Raw genomic sequence first — 16638 nt, 5'->3', positions numbered from 1 at the left:
TCTTAAAGTTCAGTTTTTCAGGTGCTTGTTATTTTCAAAAATTGAACAACAAGTCACGACCATAATTTTCGTAATTAATTCAAATTTTATAAATTATAGCCATTGTTAAATATAAATGCTTATAGTAAAGCTAGATTGAAAATCTTTTATACTTAAAAAATCTGATTTTACAACGATATACCTAAAAAAATACATAGGCATTTATATATTTCTTAATTTAAAGTTTACTTATACCTATTTATAAAAACTTACTCTACTATAAAGCCCAAATCTCATTTTCTATCTCATTCTACGACTTAATATTGAAATTATTATTAGTATTCAATTGAAGTCCGAACAGCTGTCTCAGAGCTACAGCTGGCCACGGGTTCTCACGCTCGCAGCGCAAGCGCCGGCCCCTCGAGACAGTGACGTCACACCCTAAGCCACGTCACTCCATTACTTCTGAGACTCGTGGCAATTTATTAAATCACTGTCAATGGCACACACTTCCCTTTCCCCTTCCCCTAATCTAGAAGTTTACCGTTATGAACGACAGTAAGGAAAGTTTTTTTCTATCATTCTTCGTCTATCATCTTTTCGTTTAAAAACTTCCATAGCTTATTTTACTTACTATTTTTTAGCTGCGGCTTCTATGTTCAATATTAGTTGAACTAAATTTCCGGGTTTTCCAAAGCCCCAAAGTTCCCAAAAGCCCAGTTCATTATGTCTTCATTTACGCTGAATGAAGAGCACCTACGTAAATACGTAAATATTCGTGTCTCATCAATTGCAATTTTGGTATTTCATTAGCGCAGAACAGCCATTTAATTTAAGATATTATCACAAAATAGACACATATTTTTTCTTTCAACAAAAGATAACTAAAACTATATATTAGCACAGATATCTACATCCCAAAATCCGGTTACTTACAAAATTTCATTCTACTTAATCCGCCCGGCGGTTTTTACGTAAAATAATAAACAAACACTATTTATTTTATTAGTGGGATTTTTGTGTTACAAGTTTTATTAATTGCACGTGGCAGCCCTAGGCCGGCGCGGGCGCAGGTCCGTGCGACACAGTGCGTTATCGCCTCCACGGGACATGCAGACAACAGTGACGATTAGAAATGTTGCACTGACTTTTTACTACCTAGTCTGCCTACGTTATTTATATTTTGTGGTGACCTACTTGCCTTGTAAAACTGCAGTTACAATTTAGTTACTCGACTGCGCAGTGAATAGATTTAATTCAAGTAAGTACCCAGTTATTTAACATTATGACTGTTCTGTCTGTCCGTTTGTTTTTAAGTCTTTTGCAATAAGTTAAAAACAAATGGATTCGTGTGCGAAACATCCATCCTAATTAGTCAGCCAAAACAATAACATTGACTATCATCACCTTGTGAAGGTGTGAGCGTTCTCAACACCGCTAGTCGCTACACCGACCTATTGTGCGGTCGACACCGCCGTGACGCTACTTACTCCAATTCTGTCTCAAACAACCCCGACATAAAATGTCTTAAGTGTCGACACGCGCCTTTCGAGCCGGCGAAGAGTATCGCCTAGCGGCGACGCCTCGCTACTTACGACGTAATAAAGTTAGCGATGTGAAAACGATACGTAGCGAAACGTCGTAAAACGCACGATTTTGTATAGCGGTAGAAACGTTTCGGTCTGCGAGCCGGCGTCGTGGGAAAGCCCGTGCCGCGCGCGTTCCCACACACTCGGCCGGCACAAGCCAACCGATAAATTATCATAATTCCATTGTGAGTGAGACGGTACTAAGAAATTTTATACTTCATCAATCGCCGCGTTGAATACATTAGCGCGTGGGCACCTTTGTTGACTCGCTGACGTAAGCAGGGTCCGACCCCGGCTCCTTATTTTTTCTATCACGTATACGAGTATATATATACTTTATGACAAAAGCTATAAATTCCTTCGGAGCAACGTAATGCGTCCACGGAATCTTGAGATGGGGTTAGTCGTTATAATGAAAACGAATCCGTTGGATTCCACCCACGCCGTTTGAGGAACCCACTCGAATATAATGATTATTTACTTATCAATGTAAATTTTCGTATTGAAGACGGGAATGTTATTTATTTGTCGGTGGCGTCCGATGTCAGCGCGCTTGAAATAACCACGCAGCAAGTTTGGTCTCGTGTTCTCACAGGAAAGTTTTAAATGACTCATCCTCAAGTATTTGCAACGGCAACACAATGTACAGTAAAATTGACGTGTGTTCATAGTTTATTTTGTTTTAATAAATATATTGCATTTATTTTGTTTTTGTATGTCCATTTTCTTGGGGCGACGTGTTTGAAGGGACACTTTATTACGACGAACTACATGCATTGGTGCCTTTAAACATGTGTACCTACATTTGAGGAAACTGAATCGCGTACCAGTTGGGACCTTTTCATAACCAATTTCGCTATAATTTCTTCGGCAGATGTATGGAATGCCAATATGACATGACTAGCACAAAAGGTTCAACCCTGGTACGCGATTAAGTTTAGACCGTTTCTTTCTTGCAAGGCCAGCAACGAAGCAGCAGCGTCAATAATGCTAGTTAAACCATTAATTCATCATTCATCATAGAATCAGTTAGATACCATCAGATGAACGGCATAACCGTCTGTCGGCTTGAATATACTAAAATAACGTTATTCCTATGGATATGCATACCCATACTACGTAATTCTAATTGCATAATAGGTACTATACATATCTAACTGTCTATTTAGGCAAGTAATACTGATTTTAATGCAAAATGTTTTGATTTGAATGATGCAAACTTGTTATGGTTAGGCATACAAACGATTGACATCGATACCAGCGGTAGCGGTATATTATGTACGAGTAATATACCTATCATCTTTAAACCGTCTTCGATTAATCTCGAATCAAAACATACAGAAATATGCCGTCGAATTGACAACCTTTTTTTTTTATTCGATTTAGAAGCAGGCATTTTTTTAATTAAATCAATAAGGTTACGGCTCAATTAGATATTAAAAAATATGCGACAGCATGACTTGGCATCATTTAAAAAATGGCGTCAACATAACATACCATTACCGATAATATTTGTAGCTTTGCCGACAGCAAATGTCAACCAGATAGCTACTGAAGAAAACATTTTCCAGTAATCCACCTCCAATGTTTGTTATTTCGGCTGTTGAACTCGTGATTCGAGCGATTTTTTTATTGATTCTACAAATAATAACGCGCCTTAATCTGTTAAAAATCAACATGGTAGGTATCGAGTTAATATTGACACTGCCACTTGATATGGTAAATTTATTATCAACAGGTATAACTAAAAGAATTTCGAAATAAACAGGTGTGCTTACTGACATTTAGAAGTCAAGCTATTGTAAACAGTGAGGATGTAGTTGGAAAAACATTTCAAAAGATCTATCTGAGTTAAGAGAATAAGTTTTGTTAAAATTTTAAATTTCAATTTATTTTTCTGAACTGGCATTGTTATTCTAAACTGCATTTCTGTCGCAAATTTAAAGTCGATGCCATTAACCTTTGAGGAGTTCCATCCTGCGGAGGCGATCCTGGCCAAACCAATTTCACTACTAGATTAATATATTGTCACCGGATTTACATAAGTATGCCAAGATTCAAGTCAATCCGACCACTGAAAGTAGGTTAAAATGAACTTAAAGAGGTTAAGTTAAATAATAGCATGTAATAATATCACTTCACGCAAATGCTTATGAGAGAACTAGCTTTTGCCCGCAGCTTCGCCCGCGTGGAATTCGGTTATCACGCGCTGTTCCCTCGGGAACAGTGCATTTTTCCAGGATAAAAAGTAGCCTATGTCACTCTCTGGCCAATAAACTATCTCTGTGCCATAAATCACGTCGATCCATCGCTCCGTTTTGACGTGAAAGACGGACAAACATACAAACACAAAACATAAAAACACACACACTTTCGCATTTATAATATTAGGTAGTATGGATTTATTTCACATTTTACGTTTATCATCAATTTATCGATTTTAATTGGAGCGTATTATGTAATGTGTATGTATGTGGCCTCTAAAAACATTGAGCGTGTTGCAAAAAAAGCGCAAGAAATTAGTTTACAAGCATGTCTGTACTCGGTACTAACACTGCACAAACATACTAAATATTTACCTATGATCTAAGAAAGAAGATTAGGACTTATTTAAGAGCATGTTAGCTGTGTCAAAAGTTATGAAAATGTCGGTCGGATTTAAATCTCGAAGTTAAGGGGCTGTTTCACCATCCATTGATTAGTGTTAACTAACGGTTAAATGTGATGCCGTCTCTATTTGTTTTGTTGGAATAGACGCAGACGGCATCAGATTTAACCGTCAGTTAACACTAATCAATGGATTTTGAAACAGCCCCTTAACTTCGAGATTTAAGTCCGACCTACATTTTCGTAACTTTAACCAAAGACGTTGTGCACAGGCGCCACGCCAAAATTTGTCTGGAACAGACGCGTAGGCCTGATGATGATAACATTAATCAATGAATGATGAAACAGCCCCTAAGGGCTTGTTTCACCACTTGTTGACTAACTTTAAGTGACGGATTCAGTGATGCTGTCTCTGTTTGTTTTGTCCGAATAAACAAAAACGGCATTACTTTTATCTGACACTTAAAGTTAGTCAACAAGTGGTGAAACAGACCCTTAATCTAGATAATATCTTTTGCCACAGTTGCCGTCGTAATCATAATCATCGGAGCTGTCAGGGCTATGCGATGATGACAACTGAACAAGTTTTTTTTTTATTTATAGTTTTAGTCCTTAATAACTTACTTATTTGAAACTTAACTTTAGTTTTATCTATTTGTGAATTTAAAATTTTTCTTGAGGTACCTATATGCTTATATACTAGAGTTTTTTTTTAGCAATAGACATTTAAGAAAACGATCTAGACCTACCTTTTGAGAAAAATAAAACTTTAATAAAATAGGTGATAGCAAGTAAGTTTTTTTAATGCATTTTCAGTAAGAATACGTGTACATGTCATCAATGATTGTTTAGGTAAGTTCATTTCTATTTCTAAAAACCAGAAGTACACCGATTAAACTTTTATTAAGTACTAACTTTTGCCCGCGACTTTGTCGACAAATAGTTCCTTTCTCGTGCACTCATGTCCTTCTCAGCGTTTCAAACTATCTCCGTACTAAATAGACTACGTCTACGACAAATTAGTTTATTGTGCGTCTGCAGGAACTCTTCAATTTTCCGGGAGAAAAACTGTGCTAATGTCTTCGCAAAGTCTAAAGCTACCTTCATACAAAATTTCATCACGATCGGTTGAGTACTTTAGGCGTAAAACACACAAACAAACATACTCACTTTTGCATGTTCAATATTAGTGAGAATAGATAACTAACAGGTTTGTAGTTGTTTGATTTTTATGGAACTTAGACTCAGTCGTAGAGCAGTCGATCTGTTTGAGCAAATTAAGCTTGGGTAGCAATAGGCATAATACTGTTGCCTTTTTTCCATTCAAACCGTCAAATAATTGACGGGTTGAATCTACTTAAAGGCATAGCCGTATACAGCACAGTTTCACAAATTAACCTTAAATGTCCCTACCCACTACCACCGTATCATACCATGACCGTAATAGGAACGTGTAAGGCTAAAATATATTCTTTGTATTGAAAAGTAAGGTTACCGACATAGCTCGAAGAATTGCGAAACTGAAGTGGCAGTGGGTGGGGCACATTGCTCGCAGGACTGATGGCCGATGGGGTCAGAAGGTTCTCGGATGGCTTCCGCGGACCGGAGACGAGCTGTCGGTAGGCCTCCAACAAGATGGAGTGACGACTGGTTATGATCGCGGGATCGCGGTTGATGCGGAAAGCACAAGACCGTTCTGAGTGGAGAGCCTTGGGGAGGCCTATTTCCAGCAGTGGACGTCTTTCGGCTGACATGATGACTGACAAGTATGAGACTATGCCCACTAGCATGTTTCTTGACCAACCATCGCCGTCGCATGCCATGCACACATTACGTGCCTGATACCTTCACACTACGGCCATGGTATGATACGATGTAGTGTAGGTAGAAACCATTAAATCTGATCCCAACAGAACTAACCCGGATTTTCTGTTATGAATTAATATGTGGTTAACAATAAATACCGTTCGAAATAGGCAGATACAGTAAACTCAATAACCTTACAAATTGACGCCTACCGCCACGCCCGCGCGCGCGCACCTCTGTTGAGCAAACACTCGCCGTAGCCGGCGCTGTTTACAGAGCGGTGCGCGATTCGTACTTCAACTACTACATTTAGGTATGTGGTAAGAAGATGCTTACTGAATAACCTAGAATTTTAAATGACGTCAATAGAGGATTTATTGAATCACGCGTTACTTTGCGAACATGACGTTAAAGTGACAAAGGTACAAAAGTGATCACTAATTTATGTCGTTGATTATACCATCATTGTAGAGGTACCTATTCATCATAATTTTTCTAGGACCAAGGGTTTGGACTAGACCACAGATATAGATTACACTAGATAACGCAAACACCTCAATCTGTATGAAAACCAACCGTGTCACTTTTTTATATCTATTGTGACATCTCAAGAGCGAATTAGCGATGTGAATTCCCCGATGTCCGCGCAAAATCGATTCAAATGCGCCGCCCGCCCGCGCCGTGGGGCTCGAGTCAGTCACTAGTCATGATAAGTCAGTTAGCGGTCAGTCTTTGTATGGGGGGGCAACCCCGACGTTTGGTCGGGGTTCGGACACGCGAAGCATATGCATTTGCGTAATCTAGTGTAATCTATATCTGTTACAGTGACATTACAGTGACCGTGGTTACGAGTAGACTGAAGTCTAGGGTGTCAAGTCTGCTTAGCAGCGCGAGTCCTTCGAACTACGCGCACTTGATCAAATCTACCTGTACCTGCTAATAGTACCTGTACCGGCACTCGTATCTCGAACTACCCGCATTTTTGCGGCCTAAATGATCTACACGGCTAGTTTCTTACTTTTTTTAGTGTCCCACCTGTTTGTTATTAAAAAGAAGAAATCAGAAGGCGATAAGAAAATGTTTAAAGAAATTTATACATTGGTGGAAACAGTATCAAATTTAAAATTTAAAAGAATAAAACTGGAGATCGGTCTCAAGAGCAGAAAAATTTCAAAACGATAAAACTTACGCAAATAGTTAATAATACAGCGTGTATTTTTGATACTACCTCAAACTTTAAGGGTTGTTTGTGAAGGCCCTAATAATCACATTTTATTACGTTTTAGTAAAAAATTTAGACTTATTATTTTCCTTAAAAAATTAGTTAGCACGCAATGTATCCACTTCGTGGTACTACTTTGTTTTTATTCAAAACGTCGCACTTGTTGACGTGACAGCTGTCACAGAACGCTTCTCTCTCGTATAAAATTATTTTACGCGTTACATTGCTGGTCGAAAATATTTCAAAAAATAATTACGCTCTGGTAGTTAATTCAAATTTAACAATTTGTTTTGATATCGATTCACAGCACTTAAATCTTCGTCTGGTTACAGTTTGAGGTAGTATCAAAAATACACGCTGTATAAAGATAGGACGCATATGGGTCAACTTGTTTTTTTTTACATAATATTATGAAATTCAATTGTTTTATCAGTTCACTCGTATAGCTAAAATTAGATACGTTTCTTTATCTTAAGCGTATATTGTTTATTGATTAGACATTTTAAGATTACTAACAACTAAATCGATCGATACAAAATTTCAAATGCGTGTGATACCTAGATTTTTTTAAACAGTTGGTAGAGGTCCAAGGTATCTTTGCACATTAGTGCCGTCTGACAATTTTATATACAAAAGGTCTAATACAAAGTTACAACGACAGACAGTGTGGAAGTTAAATAAGTGTAAAAGTCTTTGACCTGGACTGTACATGAATTAACCAGACCTTTATGAAATTTTAAACTAATTGTTTACCTAGTCGTTGGTTCACGGAACTCGTTCTACCTCGATTCAAAAGTGCCTACTAAGGGATTATTTTTATAAACAAAAAGAAAATGGAGAAGCCATCGTGTAATATTCTTATAAAAAGGTCAAGAAAGCAATGCAAATAAGCAAGGGAAATATGGAAAGAATCTGCTAAATGAACAAGAGCGTAACTCTTGGATAGATTCGAAGAAGAAAAATATTAGCGATATGTATACTTCATTTTTTTTAGCATTAGAATGAAGGTAAGCGATCTTAAAGTGTCATTTTATTGAAATACACTTTTGAAAAATAATTCGCAGCAAATATGTAACAACTAACAAGGACATATGATCTTTTACAATATTTTGGTATCATAAGTAGGTAATAGTAACTGATTTTTAAAAACGATTTGCAATAAAAAGACTTCAAAATTGTTTACCCTTTTTCTAATGCTAATAAAAACGTAAGAGGTAAGTATTATGCTATAACTATTATTAGTGGAATGAAAATTGGGAACTTAAAAACAATAAACTCTTTGTTCGTTCAACTTAGTATGCCTGATGTTTGCCTATTTCTTATTATGCCTAGTATTCCTCCGAGCACATGGCGCAGTAATCTTCGATGATTTAATTGAGTTTCCATGTGAACGTATATTCTGTTTATCTGCATCACGGATGGAGATGAGGTGATTTGTTTGGTTATCGCTTCCGCCTGATTATTTATCTTCATAGTTGAGTATGTGTATACTTCATGCCTATTCACTGGTGATTTTTCGAAGTTTAATAAGTTAGTGAGATTTATCAAAAGATTTATAATTTTATGTATGTAAACTGAAGGGATACCTAATCAACTGTTTAGTATAGCTTGTTGTCATGGTAACGTCTCTTGAGTTAAGTACTTATTAAGGGGCTGTTTCACCATCCATTGATTAGCGTTAACCGACGGTTAAATGTGATGCCGTCTCCGTCTATTCGAACAAAACAAATAGAGACGGCATCACACCTAACCGCCAGTTAACACTAATCAATGGATGGTGAAACAGCCCCGCCAGTTAACACTCAATCAATGGATTGTAAGAAACAGCCCCTAACAAAACCATCCATTGATTAGCGTTAACCGACGGTTAAATGTGATGCCGTCTCCGTATATTCGAACAAAACAAATAGAGACGGCATCACACATAACCGCCAGTTAACACTAATCAATGGATGGTGAAACAGCCCCTAAAAAGTTGATTGACCCAAAAATAAAAGACACAAACACGGCCAAAGAGTGACATGTTTCAAACTTCCATAATTTTCACTCATAATTTCAATTATTTTCGGGGCTTATCACGTAATATATTTAAGTTAAATTACCTTAACGTTTCAGCGACTGTGGTAATGTGGTTACAATTTACAAAAAATACACTTGGTTGTGCAAGGAAATTAAGGATTTTTAGAAAAAAAAAATACGGCGTGGCTCTACTCTCTGGACAATCACCGAAACTCCGAGTAGAGTCTTCTAAACAATGTTCTAATATTGAACAATAATAGATTAGATGAATTAAAAAAAAACATATATTTTGAAAATAAACATACATAGGTCAGAGATACCCTAATCAAGACGTTCTATTTTTTTTTGTCCAGAGTGTAGTGTCTGGTCTACGTTGTATTTGAATTTCCCAGCACACTAACTACAGACAAAAATAGAAACTTGCTCCTTAGACATATATTCTACGGGGTATAGACAAACCGGCTCCTTTTTTGAAGTCGATTAAAAATACGGATTGCATGAAAGTTTCTCGCATAATGAGTTTCCGTGGTAATTATGCAGGATATGGATCATCACAGTTCGCTGGCCATCTTAACGCGGAACGTGTGAGCGCCACTATGGGCATGTTAGAAAAAACACGACCGGTTTTTGAAGCGGTGTCAAATTTGCTACTGTTAGGTGCTAAAATCAGCTGAACGGCTTTTGCAATGCTAAAAGTTTTTTCATGATTCACTGGTGGCATTAGACATATGAATTAGAGAGCTTATAAGATAATAGCGTAGGATAATTAATTAGAATAATTCATTATAATAATATGGTTTTATGACAACACTAGCGAACCGCCCAGGCTTCGTACGGTGCGCAAACAAAGGTCGATAATCAAAGATACTTCACATACGCATAACATAAGCTTTACTTACTATGAGACTAGTTCAATTGATGTCAAGTGTTGCGTGTTTTTTTTTATCAAATAGCTGGCAAACGAGCATGCGGGTCACCTGATGGTAAGCGATCACCCATGGACACCTATATCATTATTAGGACTGCGGGTGCGTTTCAGTCTAAAGGGGTGGTGATAGAAGAGGGGGAAAGGGGGAGGGGACTAAAAGGGGTATGGGGAGTTGAGTTATTTTTATTTTTATCACTTTCCTTTCCCCAAGTTTAGTTTAAAACCGCATTGAAATCCGTTGCGTAGTTTAAAATATTTAAGCGTACATAAAATACTACATACCTTACGGGAAGTTACTTCATTTAATATTCTGATTTCAATAATTTTAATAAACCTATCGGAAGGTGTTTGATGTAAGTCGACGTACGTCCCTAATTTAGTACTTTGTTCGCAACCTAACACCTTGGCACGTGTATTTACGTATACAGAACTATGCATGCGATGCCACGTGACTCGCAAAACATACATGACGTAAAATAGCGCACAAATACCTTAAATCTGCCTCGTCCGTAGAACCAAACAATAATATTATGATGAAGTAGTTGTTTTAAGTGTCAATCTCAAAATTTTCCCAAGTAATATTCCCAGAATAAGTTTAAACGGTAATAAAGCGCTTATTCGTTTTTAATTGATTTCTCTCGTTTGTTTTTGACATAAAATTTGTGGTTAATTACCATTTTTTTAAAAGTGTGTCAAAGTAACGATTATATAATCATATTCGTAATAAGTAATTTTTTCATTGTGAGTGTCATTGACCAATTGTTTATGCAATAATAATAATATTATCATGCACTTATTCTAAAAGTGATTGATCTGTGTGCTAAATTTCATACCACTCCATTTGCACTTTTGTGAGATGAAGCTACAATTTTTTAAAATATTTTTCCGCCCCTCCGCCTATTACTTACCTTGAAAATTCTCTATACCGGGTGTGGCCTGTAATACCAGCAAATCATTAAAACATAGATCATACTCGTCAAACTGAACGACATTAGTACAGCGACTATTAAAAATAATTAGTTTTTTATTTCTATTACACTTTAATGTTTATTCGAAGAAGCAATGAAAAGCAACATGTTTGGTGTTTGTAGCGTGACAGACGACGTCAATTGAGATGGCGTACATTGATTATTTAATTTGTATGAAAAAGGGAAAATCTAAAGACTCCATTGTTTTTCAAGGTCGCTGAATCATATATTTGCTCGTGTTATAGACCACCCCGGTATACCGTATACTTGTGTTTTCTGTACTGCTGTTTTAATGTTTAATAAACAGTCATTGTATTGTACTTATTTGCGAGATGACTGCAATAACTAATTTGCAAAAACAAGCTTACCAAGTGACTCCCCTTAATTTCTCATGAGAATTCATCTTAGTTAGTAAATAAAAGAACAAAATCGCTAACGATCTCCATCCGGTCTATTTACGCATTAAAATGTGGTGGCACTTTCGAACTAATTTCGCGTCGCTTCGGACAAATTGCCCTCCAGCCCAGTACCAACATACCGACGCTTACATTTAAATCAGACCTAATGGGCTCCCATTTCCATAAGTAATGCGGCGACTTAGGAATGCCGAGAGGTGTCAAGGAAGTGGGTAATGTTTGGGCATTCGTTTTCCCAACGTCTCGTGATATGCGAGGAATCAGAATGGATTAATTGAGCAAGCCCTAGTAATTACGGTTATAGATTGGTTGGTATAGTTTGTATTTAACATGCCAGTAATTTTTTAAATTTTCTACTGACCGACTTCTGATTTATAATTGTCATTTAAAATTTCTTTAGCTTTATACTTAAAAGTGGTTCTAGATTTCTGAAATTTCTACATCAAGTCTTAAATATGTCACCAATTTCAGATGTAATTCGTTTACACTTATTTGTACATTTTGAAGTAAGCTTCCACTTATGCAAGCAGACTGTTAAATTTTGAACCGTAAATTTACATACTCTTAGGTAAGTACGTAATGAATATGGGTTAGCCTTTGGGTTAGCAATTAATTATAGACATTACAGTCGCCACGATCTGGAGCTCAAAAATATTTGAATATATGAACATATATACACAAACAATTATGAAATGTTTACTATTAAGTCTGAAGTGATGTTTTGTATCTGTAATTTTCAGTGTTTTTTTGCAGTACAAAATAAACGTATTAACTGAGTATCTATTTCAATCGTGTAAGAATATTTTGGTTCAACGTATACGATGCGACTGCCTTTATTATTATGGCGAGAAACGCTGACAAAGCTAGCATTATTTCTCAGCCGCACCGCGAAGTAAATCTTTGTACTATATTAGCGGCCAGTACTTAAAAAGATTCAGGGGCTATTTCACCATCCATTGATTAGTGTTAACTGACGGTTAAATGTGATGCCGTCTGCGTCTATTCGAACAAAACAAATAGTGACGGCATCACATCCGTCAGTTAATACTAATCAATGGATAGTGAAACAGCCCCTTAATATTTTTACATACGACACGACTAGTATTGTATTTTCACAACTAGTCCATTTCTACACCTTTTCAGCTCTTAATCCTTTCACAAGTAGCCTACAATTGAGTTATCACGGTAATGCGATTTAAATTACGCAAAGGGTCTGACACCTGAATCCGACAAGAAACATATTCAAACGAAGCCTGTGACTTATTGTATTGATGCAAAAACACGCGTAAATATTGATAATGGAGGGCAACAAATCGGCCTCGGATCTAGTAATATGCCTTCGCCTTTATATGATTTGAGTCAATTAGGTTTTTATGCACACTCAATCATATTGAGTTAAGAGCAAATTTATTGTACCTACGTATTTGGTGTGACGGTTTAATAATGTTTCTACAAGTATTGGTAGGGTTTGTAGGATAAGTCGGCTTTTTGGATTAACACCTTATTTTGTGCTTGCTTATTACCTAGTACAGGCGTTTTCAACCTTTTGTTTTTAACGGCACACTTTTCGTTCTTCAGTTTCATGGCACACCAGTAAAAAATAGCCAAGTGCGAGTCGGACTGGCGAGTATATCAAACTTACAAGGTAAACTATAACGGTTAATGAACTAAAATAATTTCCTTGCTCACCCGCGACCTTTTTTTTTTTAAGGTCGCGGGTGAGCAAGGAAATTATTTTAGTTCATTGATATGGACCTCCGCAAAGTAACGCCTGATTCAATAAATTATTTATAACGGTTAAGTTTTCTTGAGTATTACGAGTATTAGTAGTTTAAGAGTAAATAGCAGCCTAAGGTATAAAATACAAAATGCGAAATTCATAGAAACACATTGTATGTCGCACTCTAAGCTAAGCGTGGCGACATAGCGAAAGTGTAACGGTTCCGTTTTGCCATTTTGGCTACGGAACTCTAAAAATGAATAACACGCTTTGAACAAACACATTTCACATTCCATTCCATTCCACACGTTCCATTCAATTATCCACTTAACCAATCGACAATCTAGAAAAATCGTTCGCAAACGTAAACCACAGTTTCAACCGCTGAATCCGCCACGCGCAAAGCTCCCATTGGCAACCAACGGTAAACAAGTGAACAATAACGGGCAAATATCCGCACTTCAGGGGGGCTATTACAAAATCTCAAAGATCGAAGTTCGTATCGTACCGTCCCTCTCACTCTCGTATTAAATAATATTAGCGTCAGCGGGACGGCAAGATAAGAAGTTTCGAATTTCGCACTTCGTAATATAGGGCCTGTGTTGAGTGTAATTACTCGCCGATTTTCTTGCACCTGCGCAGCGATCGGGTCGAGCCTTGGGTGTGCTTACAGGGTGATCGTGCTGAAAAGTTTTGGAAATGTTCAGCGAAACGAGATGTTATAATCTAATCATGATGGATGTTGTCTTGTAATTTTTCGCTTTGTGTGTGTGTCTGTGTGTGTTCTTTATCACTTACTATTTGTGGTGTACCGTATTTTATAATTGATTGAAACTGTGGATTGAAATCTATTTTATATTTCTATCCATCTGTTGTAAAAAAGGTTGTTGTTGATAAAGGGTCATCCATACCGTGGGTTTGTGACACAGGAACAAACTGATTGCAATGTTCATAGCACTTTGCGGATGGCCCCAAAGGCCGCCTATTGCTTTCCTTATAAATTTTAAAACTAAGTGCAGGTTTCTGTATTGCTTACTAGGTTGTGTTTAATAAAGAGTCCTCGTATTGTATTGTAACTGTAATTGCCGTGTTCGATAAATAATATTAGTAATTTGTAAAGTATTGTACCTAGTAGGTTTGTAATTTAAATAATAATAAACATTTTGTCAATAATTTGTAGTATAAAATAACAATAGATAGGTACAATGTTTTACAAAATTCTATGTAACACGACAAAAAGTTCTTAATAAATTTACTAATCTTGCGACTTCAGAAATTGTAGATTCATTTAAAGCGATTTGTTAATTAAAATTGAGGGTAGTTATGTCACTCGCAAAATACTGATATCGTCGAAGATAAAAAAAAAATTCGGTGCCAGAATTAGCCGCCAGATTGGCGGAAAATACTAAGTAGTCAGCATCAAAAGTAGCGGATCATTTTTTACTCTATCTTAGGTAGCTACATGGCGTTTATTACGTGGCTGTAAAACGTCTGCAGTGTGCAGAGCTACTTTTGATGCTGACTGTACGTGTACATACATAGTATAAATATATACTTACTTAAGTACTACAGATCTAGTGAATAATGTTTTATCGTCGTATTTTGTCAGTAAGTTCATATTTATCTCTCTTTCTCAGTTAGCTTTAGTCTTCAGTAAGTCAGTTGAGAAAGCAAGTTAAATAGGAATTTTTCCTGTCACTTTACTAAATAAAAAAAATCTGTCGCATGATTTTTACAATAATGTTGGGACCCTGTATAATATCGATCACGTATTACACAGGATGTTCGGTGCCGGAACAATCGGGATAATTGCCGAAAAATCCCACAAGTCATACTCCTGGAACCGTACTTGCTTATTAAAGGCCACTGTAACTTAATCACACCACCAATAATCACTCCCAATGACATACATACTGGTAATTGCAATATTATCATGTTAAAAACATTATGGAATAATATTTAAGGTGGTCATAGTTGATAGTAATAGAGTCGCGGTAGCGGGTCCAAGCCCGGGTTCACGCCTCTGTTTTTCGAAATTCATCTGAGAAGGTACATTTGAAATTCACCACGAGCGTTACGGCGAAGAAAGACGTTGTGAGGAAATTTGCACAACCCGTGAAATATATTACCACCGTCATTTAATGGTGTATGTAAAGTTTCCAATCCGCACTGGGCCAGCGTAGGAACTACGGCCCAAGCCCTCTCATTCTGCGAGGAAGCCTGTGCCCGATAGTAGGAGTATAAAGGCTGGGATGATGGGCAAGCGCGGTGTTGACACAGCAGGAGGCCAAAGAGCTGGCAGTTATTTCTCTCAACGAATTAGCTTAGCTATTCAACGAAGAAACGCTGCCAGAATTGATACACCACTGGGGCTATAACTAAATTTAATTGAGTTGTAAAGAGCAAAGATTTCGCGGTTACTTGGCTCCCAAAAGTTGAGCACACCTCCTAGAATTGGGTAAACTTGGATTACATGCATTAAGGACCAAATTCAAATTAATTTAATCATATATAAGAAAGTACCTACAAATGAAGGCAATAAAACGATTTCTAGCTTGCTAGAAATTAATTCTTCCGTTTTTTTTTTTTATTTTTTTATTTAATCAAACGGAAAAAGCTTATATAATAAATTTTGCTATCGCCAAACTGTTATCAGTTAGTTGGCGATGAAGCGCTCAATACAATAATCGAATCCCGCACCTAGATATACAAAACAGAGGCCGTATTGCGTAACCTTTCTGACGCTCGCGATCGCAATCAAATGACAGTTTTTGTATGCGAAATCTGTCATTTGATTGCGATCGCTAGCGTCAGAAACATTAAGCGAGACGGCCTCAGGTAACAACTTAAAACTAACATGCACACTTGCATGCAATACCTTACTTACACTTTTTACATTTTTTCTAAAAGGTTTATTTTCATTCTCCTTTTAAGGACTGGTTTACAAACTAAGGTTTGAAACGCCTAATTTGGTTGGCCTATGGCCAGTTTTATTTTATTCTAGTCGGATGTCTCATTGCCACGACTTCTTACGAGTATATCGAGATAGATGATAGATAGATCCGATAAAATAGCGTGAGATTACCGGAGAGTTTTGTAATCGTACGGTCCGTTTCCGGCAGCTACCGGTAGCGACGCCGATATATCGGTACATTAAGGTTTCATGACTTATTTCAACCATAAATCTTAGAGAATTAGTTTTTAAACATCATTCGAAAGTCGTTAAAATATCGATGATCAACTCGAGGTATCAACGCATGTGAGTATAGGTATATTTTTAGGTTCAGTAATCTCCAAATAATCAAACCATTTATATATACTCGATAAATGACTCGTTTCATTTGGCCAAATGCATTTTATTCTGAATCTGTAAATGTTTCTGGA

The 16638-nt window shown here is 36.9% G+C and overlaps 1 protein-coding gene across 1 annotated transcript in view; it reads right to left on the bottom strand.

Moving 5' to 3' along the window:
* LOC141441014 (uncharacterized) overlaps positions 1 to 16638 on the bottom strand; it is a 122384-nt gene that overhangs the window by 28518 nt on the left and 77228 nt on the right. The window lies entirely within an intron of this gene.

Source organism: Choristoneura fumiferana, chromosome 23 (genome assembly GCF_025370935.1).
Source record: "Choristoneura fumiferana chromosome 23, NRCan_CFum_1, whole genome shotgun sequence".
In the NCBI taxonomy this organism is placed as follows: domain Eukaryota; kingdom Metazoa; phylum Arthropoda; class Insecta; order Lepidoptera; family Tortricidae; genus Choristoneura; species Choristoneura fumiferana.
The sequence above is the reverse complement of the archived record's forward strand: the minus strand, read 5'-3'. Positions and strand labels throughout refer to the sequence as shown.